Source organism: Haplochromis burtoni, unplaced genomic scaffold (genome assembly GCF_018398535.1).
Source record: "Haplochromis burtoni strain Fernald_Lab_line unplaced genomic scaffold, NCSU_Asbu1 Contig_1, whole genome shotgun sequence".
Lineage (NCBI taxonomy): Eukaryota > Metazoa > Chordata > Actinopteri > Cichliformes > Cichlidae > Haplochromis > Haplochromis burtoni.
The window spans coordinates 3665987-3691668 of NW_024582362.1; the positions used below are offsets into that span (position 1 = coordinate 3665987).

The 25682-nt window shown below is 38.3% G+C and overlaps 1 protein-coding gene across 3 annotated transcripts in view; it reads right to left on the bottom strand.

The window, feature by feature from the left end:
- The window catches only part of eya1 (EYA transcriptional coactivator and phosphatase 1), a 62387-nt gene extending 37114 nt beyond the window's left edge, over positions 1–25273 (bottom strand). For 2 of the 3 annotated variants that reach the window (XM_014335852.2, XM_005912161.2), the window contains exon 1: positions 2424–6286. The gene's annotated coding sequence lies outside the window, so the exon portion shown is untranslated. Of the gene's footprint in view, positions 1–2423; positions 6287–25013 lie in introns of those variants that run through there. The other variant, XM_005912163.2, reaches the window with a different exon arrangement.
- Positions 25274–25682: the final 409 nt, after the last annotated feature.

Below are 25682 nucleotides of genomic sequence, written 5' to 3' on the forward strand. Positions count from 1 at the left end.
GCAATTTGTCGCTCTCATTTGGTTCAATATGACATTGTGCTCCAGCAATTCGCTCAATGGCTACATTAAATCTGTTAATACTGTGCTCTTCAACCCTCAAAATTATTTCCAGAAGGCCACTTTGCCTTTGAGGGGCCATCAAACAAGATTTAAGGTGGACATTTTATCACAACCTGCCTACCACCGTGACCACTGCAGAATGAGAGAGGCTTTACGAGAAAAAGGTGAAAGAAAGTCCAGGGACAAATCGGAATGATTATGAAGCTTTAATACTCGTCGTTCTAATTTTCTCAATCCTGAAAAAGCAATTTGTTATACTGAGAAAAATTAGTACTTGCACAGAATAGGAAACAATACACATTTTAAATAGACTTCAAATTGACAACGCCAAAGGTTGCAAAGTAGTTTTAGCAATATCTTTTTTATAAAAATCAAAACATAAATAAATTAAATTAATTCTGTGCAATGCAGTTGAAATGAAATACATTTTCTCAGCACCTTGCTTTTTATTCTGACTCGGCATAAACATATTGCCCTTTACACACAAAAGGCACGAAAGTGGGTATTAGTGGTTGAGGACCTGCAATAGCAATCATCAGGAAAGCTTAGAAAAGGCTGGGAGCACTCATTTCCTGCTCTTTCAACCACATATTCCAGATCTAAACAGGGGTGTGTTAACAAAACAACACCCCACAGTATTTAGTAAACAACCCCTTTCCACTAAATGCCCAGCATGGGCTACTTAATAGGTGCTTTCCTATTACCTTCTTCCTTCTCTCGAGTTCTCTTCCACCCCTCCATCTTCCTCCCTAACAGTTGAATGAGGCTCGATCAATTAGCCGTCTGTGTCTTTCACCATTTTCAATCTCCTCTCTGAGAGAAGAGGATGAGAGCTTGGCCGGCTAGACACATCCATACGGAAGGCATCAGTCCTTGGGCAAACAATGCCACCATCACCGCTGACCACTCCTGCTTATAAACACTGCTTCTACACATGCATGAAGCACTGCAGCCAGGCAGAGAGACCCTGATCTCTCTCTGTGTAAAGCAAATACACAGTGTAAACAGCCCCAAATCAGCCTGCTCATTATCTGTTAATTGGATAAATACGGTTATTGTGTGAATGAATGGCTGCAGCAGGCAGTCAAACACACTGTCATGTTTGTCTACATAGAGCGGAGGCTCACTAGGCGATCCTAACCTCTCTATTTCCTCTCTTTCATCAGCACACACCTTTTCTAAACTCCAAAAAAGGGCAGGCGTTTGAAAATGGCAAGAATTAGAGGATGAAAAAGAAAAAAAATTTCAGAAAGATGAAATGCGCTTCACACGGACACACACACACACACACACCATACAATAATTCCTCGACTTGAGATGTAAGCCTGTGATCATACGCAGAACATTAAACCAGAACATCCTTCAATTAGAGAGGCTAGTGATTACAGTGGGTGAGTCATCTTCGCTACATGTGAAACACTGGCGAGCAGAGACGCAGCACGGCCGAGAAGTGGGGTCTGTTGTCGTGTTTAGAGGCTGTGAGCCTCTCAGGTCTTGCAACATTCCTCGCTTCAGCAGATGGCATTAGATGTCAACTGCTTTGACTGTGCTCATTTTGTTTGTTCCGCCAGTAACAAAAAAAAAAGGAACTACGACAGTCCAGCATCTTTCCCACACTTCAACAAAATGTAGTGTGTTAAGGAAGAAAATAAAAAAGAGGCTCCCATATTTCAAATGTGAATTTTGATGTATTTACAGTCTTTGTATTATTTTGAATGCCACTAAAGTCATTGGGCTTTCTAAAAAAAATTCAAATATATTTTTACTCGAAGGTCAAAAAATTAACTTCGATTTTTTTAATGACTATAAAAAAATTATATCTGTTTTACACTGGTAATTTACATCAATAAATTATTATTTTTGTAGACATATTTGACTGGAAACTTGTAAAACTCAGCCGGACTGTATGTAGTATAAAAACAGAGTTTAGTGTATGATTTTGTGTAATTTTTTAATTTTATATTAGCTGGATTTACTAACGTAAAATATAATTAAATACTTTTGCTATCTATCTTTATCATTAATAAACTGCAGCTACCGCGTGAAATTTAAAGCCTTCCTTTTGAGTTTGTTTACCATTATTTTTGTAAGATGCACTCAAGTATTACATTTCTTAAATTGCAAAAATAAGGGTTGTCATAGGTGCTGTTTTAAAAGATAATGTCAGTCATAATTGTCACTCTTTCTGCTGACATTAATGCTTTAATTGAGTATTATATGCTTGCTTAAACACTGACAGAAATGTATGAAATAAGACAAACTTTCACACACACTATAAGACTCAAGAAATACTGATCATGTCAAGACAGTTAGTAAACCAGAATGTCAAATAATTATCGCACAGAAATTAAAGTCATACTCACTAGAATTATGGTTGAATCACTGTGTGTTTATCCCTTCTTTATCTTCCTTAAAAAAAAAATCTTCTTGAGAAAGATCGTTCAGTCCAGCAGAGCGGGTGGCAAACTTTCTAAAACACGTCTCAGCTGTCCGTAGAACCTGTAGCACAATAAATGTAAACTACAAAACTACTTTTTTCTTTTTCATTTTAGGTGTTGGAACCCATTGAGCCCCACGCGGTATCTCAGGAGACTCAGTCCCATTGAGAAAGAGAGTTGTCCGATTACTGCTTCAGGCAGTGACTAGTGAGTGTCTGAGGAAGAGGGAAAAAAAGAGAGAGAGAGTGAGCGAGAGCAAGGGAGAGGGAGGGAGGGAGGAAAAAAAGGCAGTGAATGAGGGAAGGAGAGGGAGGCTGCTGCCGTTTGAAAAAGCAGAAAAGTTGCTCGGTGCTCTCACAGGAAGACTTTGGGTCTGGAGGAGGCACGGGGGAGTTGTGCCTCACACCAGCTTCCCATATGTCATTAACTCAAAGCTTTAAGCAATAGAGTCCTCTCCAGATTGTATCAGTGGAGACTAAGACAATGAAAAGGCTGATCTCTCCACTGCCCTGTCTGTCCACTGCTCTGCTCACAACCCTCAGGGCTCACACTTTTCTTCTCCCCCCTTTCTCTGTTGTTTTTGTTATGCTCTTTTTTTGCCACCACAAACCACATTTTTTTCTTTCTCCTGTGAGCCTTGGGTCATTGCTGGATTTCTTTCTGTCACAGAAGGACTTCAGAGAGTAAACAAGGGGCTAGGTCATTAGCTAAGGTGATGGGAAGCCAGAGGTTTTAAAAGCGGCCAAGAAACTCGGCTCTGTTCATCTCCACAGCACTCTAGTGGAAGTCCTCCGTCAACACATACACACGGCATCTGTGTGCAAGGTAATGACTGCCTTCTGTCTGCTCCAGGTTATTATTTCAACTGCGCAAAGCAGCAACACAAGGCCACGCTGCTACTGATGAGCTTGAACTGGTGATTTATTCAGGCTGGTGATGAGGCGTGTACAGATTTTGCTTCAATGTGTCATGACATTTTTTTTTTTCAAGAATATCAAGTCTGTGTAAATAATGGCTGAGATATCAATGAACCGTTTAAAATATGTTTAATTTCCACAAAATAAAGCTGTGGGTTAAATACCAACTGTAGTACTGACAAATGATTACCAAGAAAGAGGAAACCATACATTTACTATGGTAAAGAGGTGGTGAGAGAAAAAGAACACCCACTGCCAGAAGAATAGCGTGCTGTGTTAGTGGCTGGGCTTTTTGTGTGCTACTTGAAGATCTTGTTAACTCCCAGTCAGTTGGTGATGATAAGAAATTAAATAATGTCACACATGTCACCGAAAGAGCACGTTCAAATCTATATGATTATGATAGTATTTATTTAATATTAATGAAAATGAGTTAATCAGTTTGCACCTGATCAGCTGTAGTGTTCAAGGCCCATACTGAAAGCAGGTCGCCACCAACCGGCCTCTGTGTAGCAGTAGTCAACGAGGAGCTGACAGAAATAGATCCGGGCTGCACTACTCCTGATTTAAACACAGTGCAGTAATAATGTGGACGTGCCTGAAATGCAAGCGCTGCCTGCCTTTCCAAACCCTCAGCCCACAGGTAAATCCACAGGATCACATTGCAATATCAGATCACGAAATATATTGCACATTGAACAGATTCTTAATAGCTAAATTGACTAATAGATGCTTGGGGGCTCTCAAGTAACTAGTTCTAATAGCAGACGGGTACACATGCCAATTAAGATACTACATTCATTCAGTGACTCTCTGTTTTAAGTGGCTGTGTAAAATTAGATTGAGATGTAATTTTGCAAGTGAGTTATTTTCAAATTGTACAGTATAATTATCCAGAGTTGTTTATGTCTCATTGAGTAAACTCAGATTTTCCTCTTACACTCTTGCATGCATCCTGCATCTGAATGTTGTGAATCGAAGTTTCAATCAATCTAGCAGTATTAAATTTAAGGTCAATAAATGAAAATTATCTTACGGAAAATAGCAGATTGAACTTCGAAGTGAATTGTCAATATTATGAGTTTTAAAACTGAAGTTTTGCACAGAATCAAAAAGAGCAACGATACACTATCGCAGTTAGGGGGACTCAACATATTCAAAGTAAAAAAAAACCTTGCAGATTAGAGCAATAAAGTAATCGTTTGTGGAACTGTAAAAACTAAGAGTGCCTCTACATCTGCCAGATGGAAGCTTAACAAAAGATGCACTGATACTATTCGACTGACATCAGCGCTAAAACACCACTTGCCAAAAACTATATCAAGTAAGAAATTTGAGAAGAGAGCTAAGATTAAATGCGAAGCCGTTCTTTATTAAGGATTATCTTGATGGGACTCAATGGTCTTCATGAGGGGCTGCAGGGATGCCTAACTGCAATTTAGAGTGAGGAGAGATCTGCACTGTCCTCCACTGCCAATAGGTTATCCACTCAGCTTCTTGCACACATGGAAAGAGAGACTTCAATTCCAACTGGCTGATGCAGTTTTTCAGATAAAGAATTAAGAGTTAACATAGATCTAACTCAAGTAATTGTGGCAATTTTTTTACTCTGTTGTTCCACAAAGGAGAACATCTCAGTAAAGTGAGTTTACCTAACTTGACAAAGAATATATAAACAGTGTGAAGGGAGCAGGAACGGTGTGACAAGGGATCAAGTGGTCCAGATGAAACAAAATGCTAACACCCCGGTGACACAGTTGCAATATTTTCATATGCATATGCTGCAAACTTGTTTGGGTAGAACTACTAGAGTGTTTGCACAATGTCACACGTTGGAATATCAAGTTCCTTTTTTGACATACGTCTCAGCAAAGCATTACATTCAAAACCATCCCCCAAGAAGAGAAATCTGAACTTGGGATAACTTTGGATAAAATAACAGTTTTATATATTTATACAGACATTACCGGGTGAAGTGTTCACCTTTTAACTATGGAGAAAATACAAAAAAACCCCTTAACTATACAAACCTCCCACTCCTAACTTTGCCCCTGACCCAAGTGTGACGTGAAGTTTGCCGGATCGCAATTTGTCAGGGAGCTTGGTAAGTGCTAGTTGCTGGATATTCCTGAGCTGTTCAATGTGTAAAGTTTCCTGTTCAAAACAAAGCAACACAGAGCGACATATCCTTGGTAAAGAAAGAGTAGTCTGATGACCAAGGGAAATACAAGATCACTTTCAATACCATTCCACTCCTTCTCTCTTCGAGTGCATGGATTTTCTTCTGAACTCTGTAATAGTAGACTTAAAAGCAACTTTCCTAGCAACAATGACAACTCCAGCACTCGAAGCAAAAACAAAAAGCAAACCAATGTCGTTTTGATGACCAAAAACATGTTAACACATTTCAAAATGTCTTTCTGCATCCAGTATTCAAGTAAACAGAATATAACATTTGCCCATCTAACAGGCTTTTCATTAAATCCAAAGAGAATCTTTGATGATGATAAGCTGCCACCACAAAAAAGATTTTGACAGTGCAGACAGATAATTTTGAAATCCCTCAAGGTAAATTAGTAGCAACTCAAGTGCTTTCAAGTGGTGAATGAAAGTTCTTAGTGAAGCCTGAATTCCTTATAAACAAACATCAGGTTGGATTGGCTCGCTGAGGAGCAGCGATAAAAGTAAACACAGCATACCTCGACATGAAAATACACTAGCACTTTTCTCCAGAAAGCAAGGAACAAAGGAAATGGTTAACCTCAGTGGACGTCACAAAATTAAATGAACAGAGTGACCTTAGTGCTGCAGTCATCTTGATTCCAAATAAAACACAAGAAACATGTTTTGAATTATGAGAAAATACCATTTAAGAAAAACACACACACACACACACTATATATATATATATATATATATATATATATATATATATATATATATATTGGAACCCTATATATATATATGTTATATGCATATTCTATTTAACTCAATCTTATTCAGATTTAAGAATTTTACAAAAGCAGTTACTATATTTTGTAGTTGCCCCGGTGCTTGCTAACTGGCATGTAGTTAAAAACTCTCCATGGACACATTTGTCCATGAATACGCCATAAGAGACAAGTGTAGTTTATGACCAGTGAAGCACACCTGGGGAAAGTCTATAAGGAACCCTGAAAATCCTCAGACAGATACTTTATTGGTCTCCAATGGCCCCAAAAAAGCCAAACAAGCACACTTCAGAGACCTATTACTCAGAATAAGACATTGCTAGGGCTGGAAGTAAGCTATCACTGTGGGCATTACATACATAATATACGTCCTGCTGAAAGATAAAGAAATCTTTAATAGAACATTTGTTCTAATAAGTAAGTGAAATGTGGATTTTTGATTTATCTCTCTTGGAATTTGGCTTAACAATGACCTAACTTTCCTTGCAAATATAGACACACATTTTGCAGCTGACATTAACATATATGAACATGCAAGAAAAAGCTTTACCATACCTATTTGTGTAATTGATGTTGTTTTCATCTTTCAGTGGACATATTTTGCAAAATTCAGTGAAACATTTTATAGATGTCTGTACAAGAACAAAAACTAGATTAAAGAAGAGTATAGTCCAACCTATGAATACTGGGAACTTATGTAATTACGAACTGATGAGTAGGAACATCAACATGTTCTCCAGCTTTAATGCTCGTGCAACCCAATGGTATGCTATGACAGTATGATCTATAGTTTGCTCTTATCACAATCTCTAAAGCTAAAAACACTGAAATATAAGGCTATAAAATTTTAGAGACGGATATATTCTAAACTGCTGATTCTAGTCATGAATGTGATCTATATGTTGCTGTCCATATTAGAAACAAAGTTTGCATTGAAAATTGATCTTGCATGGCTTTACGGAGAAATTATTAACCACGAAATAGGTACACTTTATCTAAGCTGTTTATACCCTAACAACCCTTCATAATAGCATTGAAATATAATTTTAAAAAAATTATGAAACGGCTATTTTTGTATTTGTTTCTTTATTGTGCTCATGTTACTCATAAACGGCTCCATTATGAAAGCAGGGAAAAACAATTTCACCCTCTGCAGTCGCTTGTCTTTTTTATCGATATAATTTTGCCAAGCCTTAGTAGTCTGAAATCGACTTACAATAGAAGGCCCTCGTTCGCCATCAGCTTTTACCAAAACCCAAAAAAGTTTCATAATTTAATGTAAAAAAGTTACACAGTGGATAACTGCCTTCCCCGCAAATGCAATAACAATCAGAAAAAGGAATCAAAACATATTGAAGTGGCACATTTTTGTCATTCAGCAGCAATTCTTTGGCAATGCACACAAAAGCACATTTTCACTTGATATAACAAATTGTGGAATCTGCTTATAGCTGTCACATCATTTTAAAATTTGCAATCAAGCACAGAAACAAATCTGAGTGTAAAGAGGGTTCTTCCTCAGTAGGTTTAGCAGATATTAATAACTGTTGTGATAATGAAGAGTAAGACTTTAGAATTTCTCTAGCATTCTGGTTTAACTATACAGCCTCACAGCAACACTACTAAATCTAAATTAGCTGCACCCTAAAATACCAATATGTTTGGTAATAAATTTTCACCACCCCTTTAATGGCAGCATTTGTCAGGGTTGCCCCAACTGTCTCGGACAGACTTCTGACTTGTGCAACCCAGGCGGCCAGAAATGTGGCACTCCCCGTCTCTTCCCCAGCTGCCCGGGTCAGCAAAGCACTAGAGGCCAGGCCACTGATCAACAGGCTTGGAGTGGGTCTGGCCTGCAAGGAGGCGAGGGGGGGGGCAGGTCATCAGTGGAACTTATGTTCACCACCAACCAACTCCCAATTGGTTAGAGTGCAAAATGCAGACATTATAGACATAACTGCTGCCTCTCAAACCCACCCCTCCAGGCAAACTCTGTCCTCCTCTCTGACTCACTTACCAAACCCCCACTAGTCCAACCACTGTGACATTTGTGAAGCCAGGAGTCCACATAACAAAAACACATTAGGCAAATGTCTGGGGTCAAACGTCTGTTTGAATTGGCCAGATGAAAGACACTTGGATTGGGTCTGTGCCATTCTCCTCAGTGACTAAGTACAGTTACAAAAGAGGCAATGCTGTGCAAGCCAGCGGTTTGTCTTACTAACAGAAAATGCTTCCACATTCAAGTTGCAGTGCCATATTTGCCAAGGGATGATACAAGAGCACAGATGAGGATTTAAGCCAGGGGCATTATCAATCAGCTATTTGTCCTAAATAAACAGAAATAGCACAGACCGGACAATAACTTATATTTAGCCTACATCCACATTTGTTCTCAAAGAAACAAGTGCACGCAAACATAGCTTGGGTATTTCCAGTGATGAATGAGTACTGCCACTGGACACCAGCTTTCAGTAATTTTTAACTCCTCGACACATTTAACAGCTGGGTTTATCTGCATACTCTGCACTTCGGTCGGCTGATGCGTAGATTATTCATTTATTTTATACAGGAGCAAGAAACACACTGAGCTCCACAATAAAGTTGTGAATACAGTTAACAAACAGCAGCTAGCTAGTGAAATATTTCCAGATTTTCAAAATAAGCAATGCATTAATTGTAGTTTCAGACAATGCAGGAGGAGCACTGACTCTTCTACTAATATATCCCCTCAAAGTACTTCTAGGTGACTTCTGTGCATGTGTCTGGTACTTGTTGCTGCAGCCATCACGAGTAAGGGAGACAGCCTTTCATTTATTGTTTTTCTTAGAGTACTACTGCTGCACTATCAATATCCAGTAGACAGGAAGAGCTGTCTAAGTTACTTTACATATGAAAAAACAAAGATGGCACCGCCAGGAGAAGCGCTAACAGTTTAAACCAAGAGGAATCAACGAATACATAATTTACTGAAAAGTCAGTAAAGAGTTGAGATGCAGTGCATTTTCTACAGACACTGTGAATGAAATCATTAAAAGTCAATGATATGCCATGTTTGTTTCCTCTTGATGTGTTCAGAGCAGCAGTGGCCCCTCTAAAAGGTGACTTCCCTTATGAGGAAATGGAATTTGCAATGCACTCCACTCAGAACACTCTCCCTTTGTGCTTGTGAGAAAATATGTTCTCTGTCTCTCTTTTTTTTTCTTTTTTTTTGGTATAACTGATTTAAAGAAAAACAATCTCAGAATTTACGCTTTTCTCTGTCAATATGGCTCATGTTAGTGTGCAGTATTTCTGTGTATTTTAGTATCAACTTAAGTACAGTAACACTGCAATCCTATTGCCAGTCTTTAATTTAAAAAAAAAATACATTGTTGCAGGCAGAAGGTAAGGGTAAAAAGATACTTCTTGCAGAAAAGAATAGATTTGGTTTCTGCCTGTTTGCCTGTGCCAAGTTTTCTCTTATGCAAATGACTCAGACTGTGAAGTAACAGCTGGATTTAAATCGTAAAGCAACAAACCAGCTACGGCAGACATGTAACCAAAAGAATGGCATTAAAAGTGTGCAGTACCTGGAAATGTATTGCCAGGTCAGATTAACGCAGTGTACAAGGCTTTAAAGATGGCAGTAGTTGATTGTTAGTTGAATTAATGTATTGAGACTATAACCTACATGAATCCTATTGATAATTCACCTGGTGTAAACATCCATCTAACAAATATCCTCCCACTCTTATGAGATCTCAAAATAAGTGACCAAGTAGCAGTCTTATTTTTGCATTGCATATATGTAATCTAAATGACAATGCTACAGATGATGAACTGATTTAAAAAAAAGAAATGCTGTCACGGACATAAAATTTTTTTTGCAACAACATGCATATAAAGCAAACAACTGTACAATATTCACAGCCACAGGATTAACAGGACTTGTCTACTATTGTTTAGGTCTCCTTCGTGCCATCAAAAGTTCTTTGACCCGTAGCGGACATAAACAAAGGACCTCTGCAATTGTATTGTTGTGTCTGACACAAGGGCACTGGCACCAAATCTTTTGGGTACTGTGAGCTGCAGTGGGAGAAAAGTGGAGGTGGGGGGGCCTTGGTGGATCATGCTTGTTCCGAAACAATGTTTGAACAGAACGGGATCAGTAGAGTTTGAAGCTTCAGCTCTCGTTTGTACTCCTTGAGTTGTCTTTGAACAGATATGCTGGGCGTACTGTAGCACAGAGGGAGCCTGCTGCCATAGGTGCATGGTGGTCTGCACAAATGTCTGGGACAGTACATTTCGTGGCTGATCTGTGTAAATGTCTCTGTGAGTTGAAACAAAACTAAGAAAAATGGTGGTACACTTCTCTAACAAGTGATATTATAGTGTTTTTGCATGCTGTGTAAAGGGAGTGAAAGAGACAAGAGTAAAACTGGAGTTCAGCTTGCTACAGCTGCCAAATACCTTCAGGGAGATCTCTCCTTGAACTCTGTACATGGCACCTTTGAAAAATAATATACCTTTTCAAACCTGTGAATCAGAGATAAATTATCACTTTAATAATGAGGAATCCCTGATAAACCTTTTGATAGTCAAACATCACAAGGGGAAAGTGTGATGAACTGCTAGTAACCTCTGATGATGAACACATGATTCATCAATACCAGCAGATCTGCATGTCTTTGCTAACAAAGCCACAACAAAGAAATTCTGGCCGACCAGGACTTTGCCTCTGACTCCAAAATAAACATTATTTGTTATAAGGAGCAGACAGAGGGAAAACCGGGATGAGAGTGTTAAGCCTTCTTCCTCTCAACTTTGTGACTCAGTTGCTGAAGCCCCAGGTGTTTTTTTGTTCTTAAACACATGTCAACTCTCAGACTATCAACACCAACATAAACTTTGCCTAAAATAAATAAATGAATAAAACTGCTAGCAAAACTTTCTCTGCCTACTACTACCAACTAAACAGACATATAAATAGCTCAGCAGCCTACCATGGAAACAAACAACCGCAAAGGCTCGGATCAGTTACAGGAGTAGCAACTTTTTATAGGTCACAAAACTTCCAGTTGCCTAGGAAACAATGTGGAAGAACAGTGTGCTATTGGTTGCAGAACTGGTAATACCTGTCGGGGCAATTAGAAGGCCTATTTTGTTGAAGGAGGAGAATCAGAAGGCTGACTTTGAGTAATTGAAGGCTTTGGTCATTCAATGGGCATGGACTGTTCTGTTAAAGCCGCACCTGGGCTAAGACAATTTGAACAACTCACAATGGGAAGAAATGCCTGTTTATTCTGGTGCGAGCTGGTGCAAGTATCTGGTGGAAGTTTGTCTAAAGATGGGAGAATGGTTTAACAAAAAGCAACTTTCTGAATATTGATTTAAATTGTTCATGCTGTAGCCAAGCTTATGTGGCAAACTGTGGATCTGCTTTGGGAAAATTTCAACCCAAAGTACTGAGTGTCAAACTTTTATCTATAGTTACGTCTAGAAATTCATTCTAGTTTAGATATACTGAGGGCAACAAAACCTTTAAAATGTAGGTATTTTTGACAGAAAGTTGGTTAACACTATCTTTCTCTTGCATCTTCAAAAGGCATGAACTCTGGACCATTTCAGGAGAATCTAATCTACACATCATCCAAATTTGCACTTTCTCACATGTTGCAAACAATGGAAGATATCCCTCATTATTTGCATTCTTCCCAATGAAATTACTCCATGTGGTTTAGGTTGTATCTGGGCAGACATGGACAGTTACCTGAAGCACATACTCTACAAGATTTGGACATTAGCATTTTGACATTCAGCTCTGTGATTCTAGAAAGATTTGGGGCTGCAGTGCATGTATAAATACAGCTCTAGATTCACAGCTGTAGCTCTCAGAGGAGCCTGGCCCATCCATTGCATGATGACTATGCAATTTACAAAATTACAAGCTAGCTGAAACCCTGCCCTAAAGAAGCCCCAGACTCTGCCTGAATTATTTATTAACTATTGATGAAGGCTGATAAATGCACCCCGCTCACCATCCCAATGACATTCTTGTCTCCTGCCTTGAGCCACTTCTGCCACTTTGTCTGCCTGTATGTTCCCGTGATACAAAACTTAGCAAAATGTGGATTTTGTTCATTTAGAACACAAAAAGGCAGCTGTTTTCAGCAATGTATCATCTTACAGCTCTCAACTGTGCTGCTATCTCTGCAGCCGGGGGACCCAAATAAGTACATTACCAAGCCAGCTAATTACAGTTTCACACAGTGCGACAGTCGACAATCTTCCCCTATTCTGTTGGCCAGACACCAAAGCGTTCTAATGTGCTCACACAAGGGGAATCAACATGCCAATCTGATGGAGATATACAAACATCAACAGAGAACTACCGGCATAATTTTGATTACTTCCTTGCCTTAGGTATTAATATAAAATCCATCAAGCTTTGAGAAACAGAGGAAAACATTACTGTATATTTGAGGAAAGGAAAAGTGTTACTTTCTTTTTCACAGTGTGGATAAATCTTTCAAAACACGTACAAATGCATGCAAAGACACTAGTACAATACTTAATACTACAGAAGAATTTTAGGGATATTAATTGACCAATAAATATGAAGATTATCAAATGACATTTGAGCACTTGAGCAGCCCCTTTGACTGACCTCTGGGACTGGCTGTCCACATCTCCACCACCAATATCTCTAGCAGCTGCAGAGCACTTAATAAATTGCACCTTTAACAAAAGGAAAAGGTGATGAATTGAAAAATGTTTAGCCCTTTCATGCATTATTAATGCAGCCTCTCCCTCAAATCGGCCGCTGATAAATAATTAAAATTAATCTCCTTATGGGAGTTTTCATTATAGGATAATTTAATTAAATGAAAGCCCAAGGACCTCTGAGGGCCCTGAGCCACTAGGGCCCCATGCCCTACTCCTCTAATGGGTCGAGGACAGGAGATTGTCCTGGTAATGCACGGGAGCCCATACATTATTTAATAGATCCCACTAAGTAAGGACAGATCAATGATAACTTGTCATCTCATCAATGTGTTGAAAGCATTCCAGAGGCCACTGCAGAACAAATCCCAAAACTGAAAGAAAAGAATATCCGTGCACACACATAGAAAGTAAAACAGTTGCAAACACATACACATTAATAGCAGCTATGGATATTCTCTAGTTGTGTCTGTGCATTTTACTGATGGGAAAGCAGTGGTGGATCAAGGACGACGAGGTAAGATTGCTTCGGTACAAAAAGTTGAAAGGTGCAAGATATACACCTGATACAAACAATATCAGGATCAAATGGGAGCCTTTAAAGATGGTCTTGGTAAACAAGAGAAAAGACTACTGCAGAGGAAGAGGGGTCCATGCTCGTCTCGACTTCTGGAACACTCAGGCATCTAATTATTATACTGCATTGATCATAAAACATTATCAATGATGACGTACTCATCTAGCTCACACCACAAACAGCAACCCAACAACCAGTAAAGCAAATAGTACCTTTAATTTTAAATACAATATACTGCATAAATATGTATGGTAGAGTCACATTCATGTCTATCTGATAGGGCTTGACTTGTCTGTGATTAAGGATACCATTTGAAGTCATGGTGGAAAATCAACATAAATCTAGGATAGAAATAGCAACTCTTAAAAAGTACAGCTTGGTTTCTAATTATGCAGAGATCACATTGGGCACTGAAAAAGCTAAAGAGTCCCTTTAAAAGAAACCATACAGAGTCACTCAGAGTTTGGCAAAATAATGCCGGATAGGTTTTAGTAAGGAGTGGTGAAAATATGATTTTATTTTGCTTTTGCCAAAGCCAGGGCAGAGTGTCTTCCTAGCAAATAAACTGAAATTCCTTCTGGTTTAATAATAATTATGGAATATGTAATATTGGCAAAACGTGTTTCAACCCCCCTGGTATGTCCACTACATGCACACATTTCTGCTAGTACAAGTTTTGTTGCAGTTTAAAAACTGTAAAATTCAAATTCCAAGATGGACCAAATGACTCCGAGTGCCAGATTTGACCCAGGGGCCAGATTCAATGATTAATACTGTAATACTTTAAAATAGGACTTACACAAATTAAATGAATGCAATTACTATGCTTAAAGCTTAGCGGGAAGTGCATGTATATGCACGCCATGTCTGAATTTAAAAGAGGAAATCTTTAACATAAATATTAGCATTTTGTGAAAACAACTGAGTAATTAGTTTAGGGGATAATAAGCTGGGGTAGGCACACAATGAAAGAAAGCATTCTGGCTTTAAAATGAATAAAAATTGATTGTGTCCCAATAAAAAACGAATTGCCAGAGTGTTAACTGGATTCCCCATAAACGTCTGTAGCAGTCCCTGGCCGCTTTATTGTGTGCTAATGCAATAGAGAACACTTAGCAATAAATGCTCCTCTCTGATGAGCTCACAGAGGCTTTCCAAGATGGCCTGATGAAATTGTAAAAATTAGATTTGAGCTAGCTGCTAATGACTCCTAAAACAAAGGAAACTCTCCAAATGGAATTAGCCTGCCCTCTTCTTCTCTAAATACATCATATGTAAATTACTGTCATTTGGAGAAATATGCTTGCCTGGAAGGTAAAGCCTTCATTAGAGATCTCAGTAGGTTTGGGACTTGAACAAGAACTCCTCTAGGACATTTAAAAAGTTTGAGTACTGAAAGAAGGTAAAGGTATTGTTCACTCGCGGTAGAAAATCAGAATAATGACCAAAGAACTTATTTTTGATTATTTTAGTCAAACCTCATGGATTATTTTTCAGAGATGAGGACACAGTTATCTGCTCTGAGAAACAAATACAGCATATCTAAGTTTTCATTTATATAATCCTCATTTGCATATGGATTATCGTTAGTGAATTACTTCAATAATGCAGAACCACGGACACCAATGAAGTGTCTGTTCAGGTTATTCATTACAGTTTATTAAATAAATGGCTCCATGGTGGTAATGTCAGCTATTAGCTGCATGTTTATTTTAAGCTTTTTTCATTTGCCATCATGCAAGATTGTTTTCTTAATCATAATAAAGTTAATCCAATATTCAGTCTGACTTGCAGCAAGGACGTTGTTTCCTACTACTATTAATATCCAGATGATTGCAAAGTGGTCTTAAAGGTCTGTACAAGGAAGGCATGAATTTGCTTTTTAATATCAGCTATCTCGTGCTTAAAGCTAACATGAGAATTAATTAAACAAACAATTAGCAAATGAATGAATCATCACTTTGCAGTCATTTGGGCATTAATGAGGTACATTAATGAGGTTATGCTTGAAAATACTTATTAATGAGCCTGTGAAAACCTGGACAAAAACAAAATTGTTTTTATTATTTCCCTGATCAAAAAGGTTTACAAACTGGTTACAATAGGCAACTCTGGAAAATTTCATAAGGAAAAACAGTGTATTTTGTAGTATTACACAGCAGTGTTGTCTTTAACATGCTTAATCATCCATAAAACAGTATTTTTATACATGAGTGGCCATAGGACTTGGTGTTACATACACAACTGCACTGATGGGCAATAGTCAGTTGTGCAGCTCGGTTCTAAAATATTTACACAACTCAAACCAACAGTTATTTGCCTTTCTAACGAAGGCAGCACTTTACCACTCAGCAACCATTCACACTGCTCTGTACTGTTTGTATAAGACAACTTTGCAGGAATTACTTAACAATTAAACAGGATAGGTAGTGTTTGGCTGAGCTGGTCAATAGTTTCCTAATATAAACAGAGGGCTTTTGGACAATACTGTTGTGTGTTCATACCAGGAAAGTAATTCACTTATCAGGGCGTTGTTCTCATTTAACCCTTGTTGAATCACCTGACTTTGTTGGTAGACTTGGTTTTAGATAAAACCTCCAATTATCAGACCTCACAGTGTGTCCTGAAATAAAATGTTTACATGTAACACCATGGAGTTACATGTAAACATGCATATCAATAATAAATTAAACATTAAGGATTACTACACATCTGCATGGAAAATACTAGCTGATTTCTAACTATGTTTTCTATTAATTTGATTGTGACTAAAAACAAGACATCTGTTTCTCTTTGTATTACTGTTTGCTGGACACATGTCTGTGCAACACTGAAGTTTGAGGCTCTTCTGGGGGAAACATATGGAGCAACAGCCAGACTGCAGCTGTGGGGTATTTCCACCGTCCATAAGTGCCTACCTATTAATGGGCTTACAGAAACTCAAAATAATAACTTAGATCTGTCAGACTGTTAAAATCTCTCTAATGCAGTCATTTTGTATCAAACCAAAAGCAGGCATGCAGATAGCAACAAAGCCAAAGGATACAATACGGTCTAATGTCCCAAAATATTCACTCCACAATATCCTAGACTAACACCCAAGAAGCCAGTGTAACGGATAACCATCATGTAAAAATAAAAGTTTGCCAACCTTGCATCCGAAAATAAATAAACGCTACCAAATTAAATGATCTAAATCCTCTATTTAATAAAAAATAAATAAATAAAAATCAAAAACAGAACATAAAAATCCCAACCGGTGATAAATGTCATAACTAAAAACATTGCCAGTGAACACAGTTCATTCCAAGTTAAAACTGTGTGAGGCAAATTAAAAAAGAAACACAGAAATAAAATCAAGAAATGTTGCTGCATTCTGTGGGTCTGAGGTTCTTTAAGATGGACTGAGACAAAACAAACAGGGAACATCTGTTTTGTAATAAATGCAAAGTAACTGTGATAATATGGTAGTGCTTAGTGCACGTGGGTAACCACATATCTGTGAAGGCACCATTAAAGCAATAAAGAGTGGTTTAGTGTCAACCAGGCAATGTTTTTTGCAAGACCTTGCGCATTTTAGCAAGACACTGCCAAACCCATTCAATACATATTAAATTTGCATGGTTCCATTGTAAAATTGTCTGGGTCAAGTCTAAATTGACATGCCTGAAGATTAGACGTGTAATCCAGAGAAAACATCGGGCAGATGATGAAGTAAAAAACTACAAAAAATGATCCTTTGAAATGTAAAGCAGCTGGAATCCTGTATGAAGGAAGAAAGGCTATAGCTTTCAAAACTACAGCAACTACAGCTCCTGAACACGTAGATGTAGTTAATAGACAATGCTGAGAGAAGCAGCGATGCAAAACAATGTTAAACATGCCTTTTTTCAAAGTTTTTCTGAAATGCAGGCCCAGCAACCCACCTGTCGAGCTCAGGGAGATGTGTTTTATTCTTTTATTCTTTCTCTCTCTTGCACCCACTATGTCTGCATAAAAGTGGCGAGGGCTGCACCTAAATGCACTGTTCTGCAACAACAGCACATGTATTTTAAAAAAATCTCAGTTTCAGTATATGACACATAGCCTTTATTCTATGAATTAAATATACTAGAGTTTAAATGATTTGCAAATCATTACATTATGATTTTAGACACCATTGACTTACAATATGTGCTGAAATTCATATCTTATCAATCATATCAATGTTCTTTAAGGAGCAGATTACAGTAATTGAAAGTCCATACTGTGACAGAAATAACTGTTCTCACACAGGGGCTAGACCCACTGGTGCCTTTTGCTGTCTGTTGGCAAGAACTAAATATATTTTCTGCATTCTGAATGGCATTCCACTCTAACGCATATGTGCCAGTAGTTAACAGTGGATGAGAATAAATAGCTTTCTTAGCCAAGCTTTGAGACATGTAAAAGATGGGTGTTAATGTCTGACATGTACGCAAATTATCTGTAGCGATATTTAATATCTTTAAGCATATAAGCAGTTGCATAGAAGTATTTTGTATCAATATCTTTGCATTCATATATTTTTCCATTAATAACAAGACAGATACACTAAAACTTATAGAAAATGACAGCGTAATAACCCTTCTGGCAGTGTATCAGGACCTAATTTCTAGGGATCATAACAGTAAGCCAGAATTATGTCACCCGGACCACCTGTTCCCTGAAAACGTCACTGGTTTTAAGTAGTTCCGGCATGCATCCAAAATGTGAACTTCTGAACCACAGTGCTTACTTCTCATTTGTGCAGAAGCAGGAGGCAGCAGTGTGTAGCAACAGGCACTCTAATTTCGTGGCAGTAGAGGGAAGGTTTACATAAGAGACGTGCTGTTCTGTGGCTGTCACTCAACCTGCGTCTGAATGGCAAACGCTAGAATGAAGCCGATGCTGTTTCATGTCACCTGAAGGCTAATAAGAGATTAAACATCAGCAGCCAAAATGCTAATTATTGCTCAGTAGCCCTGCAACATATCCAACAAACCCATACCTTTGGAAATGTTCCATTAAAAGTATCAATTATTATTATAAGACTATTCAGGATATTTTTTTTATTTACAAAGAGAACATGCACATTAAAAAATATATCTGATGCTTACTTGCATGATGAATGCTTTAAATATCAATATTAAAGAAGATTACAGAAATAAGACTTTTCTCTGCTTGGAGAAAAGGCGAAATGTTCTGAGTTGCACTGCAAGCGAAGCATGAACACACTGTATATTTCTTTTGGACTGGGGTTCTAAAATAGCTGTGCAAGCATTTGTGGACCACACACAGCTGCTGGTGCTGGGGTTCTGCTCACATCATTGGAGTTTATGCCAATTAGCTGTTAAGACTATTTGCAGGGTGTTGGTCATAAATGAAAATAGATGGTCCATCCTTCAAAGCTACTCACCAACCACTGTGCTTGGTATGACTGGCAATAAACATGTACATGTATTTATGAAGGTTTAAAAGATATAAATAAAAATAGAGGCAAATCACTTACAGTTTTTTTTAAAGCAGCTAAGTTTTTTTATTACTACTTTATTCCTGCTGCGAAAATACAACACAAAATACTACAAAAATACAACTATGAGGGTTTTATGAAACACCTAAAGTATAAGAGGGGCCATGGGGGAACTGGACTGTTAAGTGAAATGGCCTTACTGAGGAAACCAGCCCAGCAGTGGACACTTACAGGGAGCAGGGCCATCATACTGTGTTGGCCTTGATGAAATCCCCCCGCACTAAGGCCAGGATGCTGACAGTAGAGCTCAACGTAGTCGAAGTTTTTCCAAGGCTGAACAGCCTAGTCATTACCTCTACAAAAGGTTGATAAATGACAGATAAGGTGCCACACAGAGTGCATCTCAGCACTGTGGAATACAGCAAGTCATTCAGTTTGTGGACAAACAGCACAGACACTGGCAAGCAGGCAGAAGAGGGCACTGTTTTCAACACTGTTACATAGAGTACACAGAGTACAGTACAATGATAAAGGCATCACTGAACAAATTCACCTAGAGTTAAAATTTTTTTTAAATTTATATTATTTTTTCCAAAATTCACGTCTTTCTGCAGTGTTAAATTTGATGCATTCAAACATGCTTTTCTTATCAAGGCGGCCACTGTCTGTCCTGTGACCAGAAAGAAAAGTAGCTCTGTACGCGCTCCATTTGCTCCACGTGTTAAGGTGTCTATTATGTGTGAAACAAGCTATTTTTCTTTAGCTGTGCCTTTTTGACTCTGATGACATAATGCTGTGGGGAGAGCTGGTACTCGGGAAACGCTCCGCTCCTACTTTTATACACCTATTTAAGAACAGCAGCCTTTCACACCAAGTTCAGCAGGAAGAAGCAGTAAAATTAAATGGGAAAGGCCTACAGTATTTCATAATTAATAGGCAGCAGTGAGAGGAGAACAGTCCACGTTGACGTAAAAAGATCAACAACGTATAAAAGTGATCATTCATTCTCCAGAAAATCACAGACAAAAAAACCCCAGTGCCCTATGTTGTTCCTTTAAAAAAAGAAACCAAAATCATAACAAATTTGAAATACGTGCCAAGCTTTTTAAAATCTTTGATTGCTTTACTTTATTTGGCAGTCCTACAGAGCCTCTACTCTCCTTGCCTATATGATCTAATTTGTTACTGAGGTGGTCCCCAGCTCGTACCTGGTCACCACCTGCAAGCAGTACTGTAAATTACTTGGTGGGCTTAATTGCCCATGTCCACTGTGTTACTATAAACTACTAGCACTGTGCTAACTCTATTGTCAGGTACTTAATCAAGGCCACCAGATTTATTTCCATGCACTAACTCTGGGGACAACTGCAAGCAGGTCTGAGTAATTGGATTTTTTTTTTTTTTGCATCTAAATTAACCACCTATTCTTAGTGAGAACTGGAGTTTGGAAATGATAACAATAATGATATCAACCAAAACCATATGAGGCCTTGCCTTTCATACTGGGAGCTGCATTATGCACAATAGAGCCAGATGTTGCTCGCACTGACCTTACCTGGGGGGGTATGGTGCCATTATGCCAATCACACACTGCAGCACTTTAAGTCACAGACCTAAGTTGGGCTGGAGAAACTCAATTATTCAGGTTCTTACCTCACACATACAAAGCAGTAGCAATGGGTATTGAGTTTAGCTTAGTTCTTCCAGCATTCACCTAAGGCAGCAAAGCACAAGAAAGAAATGAATAACCACGCATGAACTTGGACACGTTTCCAAGTAAAACTGCTGTTTTTACTAAAATCCTTTGACAAACTATTTCAGTAAAAAGCTAGCAAGACAGGCAGATATTGATTCAACAAAGATACTTTTTTCTCTCTTCCTGTGAACACAAACAAATAACTGTTACAACATTAAAATATACACATACAGATTTAATTAGGCCAGTTGACTTATACGGTTACATTACACTTCAAGAAGTTAGCAAGTGACTCCAGCGCATATGGGAAAGAACAAAAAAACCCAAAACACAAACAAAAAAGTTTCCAACATAAAGTAAAATAAATTAAATGCTAACAATTTCATTAGGATGTGCTATATGAATTACATACATTTAGCCTCTAAAAAAATTATATGTTTTCCCATTTCAGTTTCTTTCATTAAGTGACTGCACATAGTAGTGTGTAATATAACTCCTTTTAGTCAGTGCAGTAGACGAAGCAGCGGAGGGCGAGAGAAGAGTGAGCACTGGGCAAGCAGAGGGGATGTGGTCTATGTAGGGATGTCAGAAGCATAATGGGGAGCTGAGTCATAGGTTATAAAAAGCTGTCATTAGGGATTTCTGTCCTCAGCAGCTCATCACACAGGACCTGTGAATTATTTATTACTCTGGAAACTCAAGTGCCCCTTTACTCCACGCCGCTTGGTTTACTGCACTTCCCTTTTCTTGGGCTTGTTAAATAAAAGCATACCATTTAGGTGCTGTTATTAAAGTCTTTAATAGGATAGAGTATAAAAACAGAAATTAATTTTATTAATGTGACTATTTTGCTGATTTCATATAATGGATATAATAAATTACTGCCATTGCATGCTCTTAATGAGAACATTTATTTACAATTAAAGTGTTTGGATTATTAGGATGTGCCCTGTATTTGTTCTGCCCTCGGTCCAAATGACCACCTAATTAGCACTAATGCAATGCATTAATAAGGGTGATTGTTATTAGATCTGTTTTTTGTTTTTTTTTAATAAATCACAGAACAATCCCACCAGCAAAAATCTGTAGTCTTGAAAAGGAATGGAACGAATGGAAACATGACAACCAGGCATCTCACATTAAGTTACATTTTCTTTTTTTTAATATATGTCAAACTTTTTAAGCCATGAAGTAACATACACCATCGCCAGCATAGTCCAGAAATTACTTTTTTTTAAAAAAGAAGGAAAATCTACTGCCCTGCTAAATCAGTCTCACTTAATTTTTTCCCCTTGGTTTTTGATAGCAAAGTCAATGCAAATCAGCTCAGGCATTTTTCCTCACTTTGTTTTGTTCTTGGTATATGAAAATGGTTAAAAATCCCATGGGTCAGTGAAAATGATCCCTCCACTCCAGTCGCCTGCTCTAAGTCAGCCAAAACATTCCAGACTTCAAAAGACGGCTTTGCCTACCAGGGCCATTTCAGTGTCCCAACCTCCACGGCCCAGGAGGACTTGGTTATTTGGATAAATTAATTTCTGGAGTCTGCCTGAGTTGCAAAAACAACCTCCCGCCTGACAGCAAATTAGTCTAACAGAAAAAAATAGAAAATATATAAAGTTAAAGAGAACACCCACTTTTTTTTCTTTTTTTTGCTTGTTTACTGACAGCTCTGTTGCACTCATGCTTTTACATGTTTCTGGAAATTTTTAATAAAAGAACAAAAAATATTGTTGAAGATATCTGTAAACCTATCTGCTGGCAGGTGAAGAGTTTCAACAGTCAGCATCAGCACAGAGGCTGTAAAGCATACTGTGTACAGTACACAGCTGACAGGCTGTATACCATAAAACAGACTCATGTAAAACTTTAACAACTGTCAGTGGTATTGAAAAAAAACGATATAAAACTGAAATCTGCCGAAGCCTCAAACATATGTAAAAGAGAATAATATAAACCTGAGAGCACAGACTGTGAAAATGGGGGAGGAAAACGGTTACGGAGGAAAAATTATGCAAACAGATGAAGACAATCCAGAATTAATGGTCCGCAACATTTTCAGGCACTCAAAGAGCTGTCCAAGGACACCATGGGGGAGACTGCATGGCCCCAGTAATAGGAGGAGCATGTAACTTCAAAAGTAAGGAGAACAGACTGGAGAACTTTCCTCTGAAGTCAAGTCTTAAAGAAAACGTGAAGCATATGTACAGTACAGTAGGGAATCTAGTACATGTGTGAATGAAAATTGTTCTCCTCATTGCTGCAGACATGATACATTGCAGTATTTCTACTGCACAGCCACACTTTAAAAAAGTGATGGATTTCTGAACTCAGATCTTTGGGTTGCAGCTGTTCCACCTCAGGCCACTGAGGATACACCCCCCCCCCCCCCCCCCACACACACACACACACACAACAGAAAAGAAAAGAAATTGGGTCAAAACAAAACAAGATATTCCACAATTTCAATAAATGTGTCCATAAAATACGGTATTCGGAGGATGTGAGATCACCCTATGAAATATAAAAAGCTATAAAAAGTATTGACCACAAGTCACAATAAATATGTCATTTACAATGTTGTGGATTTTGACCATGTTCCAGACCCCTCTTATAATAGATGATATTTCTGAAGGGCAGTCCACGGAAAGGAACATTAAACTGTGGCTTTGTCAAATGACGTAATCAGAATGAGAAGACTATTACAGAATAATCTTATAACAATGAATCAATTAATCACAAGGAATGGCAGCTATTTTGATAACAGGTTGATTGTTTTAATTATTTAGGATATTTTGAAGCAAAAAATACCAAATGCTACTTCTTTTTTATTATTTCATATGTGAGGATTTGCTGCTTTTCTTCAACTAAATATTGAGTGTTTAACTGTGTATTGGTTCAAACATTTTTACCACATCATAAATTATGTTAATGCTGTTTAACAATGTTTAATGTTTAACCATAAAAATAAAATATAACCAAGTTTGGAAATAAATGGATGCTCATGTCTGTGCACTGAAGGCTAAAATACAACAAAACATCTAAAATTCAGGATACTGGTGAAGAAATTCAGCTTGATTATGAACATCAAGAGCCTGCACGCATGACACTGATTGGTGGGAATCAGGGAACCACCGCCTTTACACAGTAGGTCCAGAGAGCTGCTTAATTAGCAGTGCAGGGCTAGCAGAGGGCCTACCAGTGCAAAATTTGAATCGTGATGGCATAACTTTGACATAACCTACACTTCTGTCTTGCTGATGTGATTCAGCCATACATCACAAAAACTCTGAAGCATGAGAAAATGAAGACAAACTGTATCATACAGGAATGGGGAAAACAGAGGGGGAACACAATCTTTCCAAGGACTTTTGGTCTGAGGGAAGAACACCATGCATACTTGAGCCAATCCAACATGCACTAAGTGAGGAGAAAATGTCCATTTTTAACCTGTTATCCATCACTGTCAAATGCGGTGCACGGTTAAAAAAAGGGGGAAATAATTAAGCAGAAAAATGACTGCAGTCTGGGGCAGAATGGATGAGAGCGAAACTCAGGTACAGCTCCTGTCAACTTGAGCAAATGATATTTTGACAAATGTCTCTTACACAACTGGTACGTAGATCACTGCATTTCTGGGTGTAAAAACACGTTTTTATATATGTTATTGAGGTGAGTCAACACATGTAATGAATCACAGTGTAGTGCAGGGGTAGGCATAGGTCTTCTTTATTGCAAAATGTGGCTTGGTGCTGCTTTTTTACAAATTCAATTAAAAAAGTTCAAAAGTGTTCATACTCTTTGACGCATTGTCAATTTTACAGAAGGATAAACCGCTTGAAATAAAAGAAATTCAAAGAAAACTTCAAAACACTGAATTGCAATTAAAATGTTTACAATGACGTAACTAAAATAAACAAACCGATTCACAGTCACCCTAAAAGAAAAAGCCGCAGTTTAGGGAGCTTTAATTTCTCACTGAGCACCGATCCTTCCGCAGCTTAGACTAGCGCTGTGATTCAGAGGACTGTGAGGCTGCCCCGCTGAAAGTAACCCCGCTGTCCCCGCCCATTCTGGAAATGGCTCAATATCACGCTGTCAAATTCGCCACACAAGTCAAACAAATACCGAACAACTGCGCAGAAATGGCCAACAGAACAAAGACAAAAGGCGAAACGAGTGGTTTGACTGCTGCCTACCTTGCTGTTATGTACCGCCGCTGTCACCACATGCAACAAGTATCCATGTCCATAAAGATTAACGCCAGAGTCGGCTGGCCCGTCAACTTTTTTTTCTTTCTTTTGCTGGCTGGAAAATAGGGAGGGGGTTTCAATCACGTAAAAATGCTTATCATTGTCCGTCATTAAAGCTAAACGTTTTCATGGCAGCGGAGTCGGAAGGTTCCAGTGAATTGGCAAGATATCCGCATGCGTCTGTGCGCGAGCGCTGCTCGCTGGTATCAAATGTGGCAGGCACGAGGAAAGCTTACCCAGGGTATAATTCACTTCACTTTTGGCTTCAACAAGAGGCTGTTACTTGTCGGTGTCATATAATTTAATATATATATTTTAACCGCAGTTGTTATCAGTAAGATTAGCCCACACCACCATTTTGGTTTGATAGCATAGTTTTATAATTAGTCAGAAAAGAAAATCATTCAATTGCCTTTTGAAAACAAAAATCCACTTTTTTAAATGACATTTGCTCTGGTGAGTCATAATATGATTATTTGTAGTTACAGTAATCCTCATGTCTCGCAATTTTTGGATATGAATTAGAGCGCCACCTACGGGAGCCATTGTTTAGTTATCGGTTTTTGGCTGTTAGTGTGTGTATGAATGCTTCCTAGTTTTTTTTTTCTTTTTTAG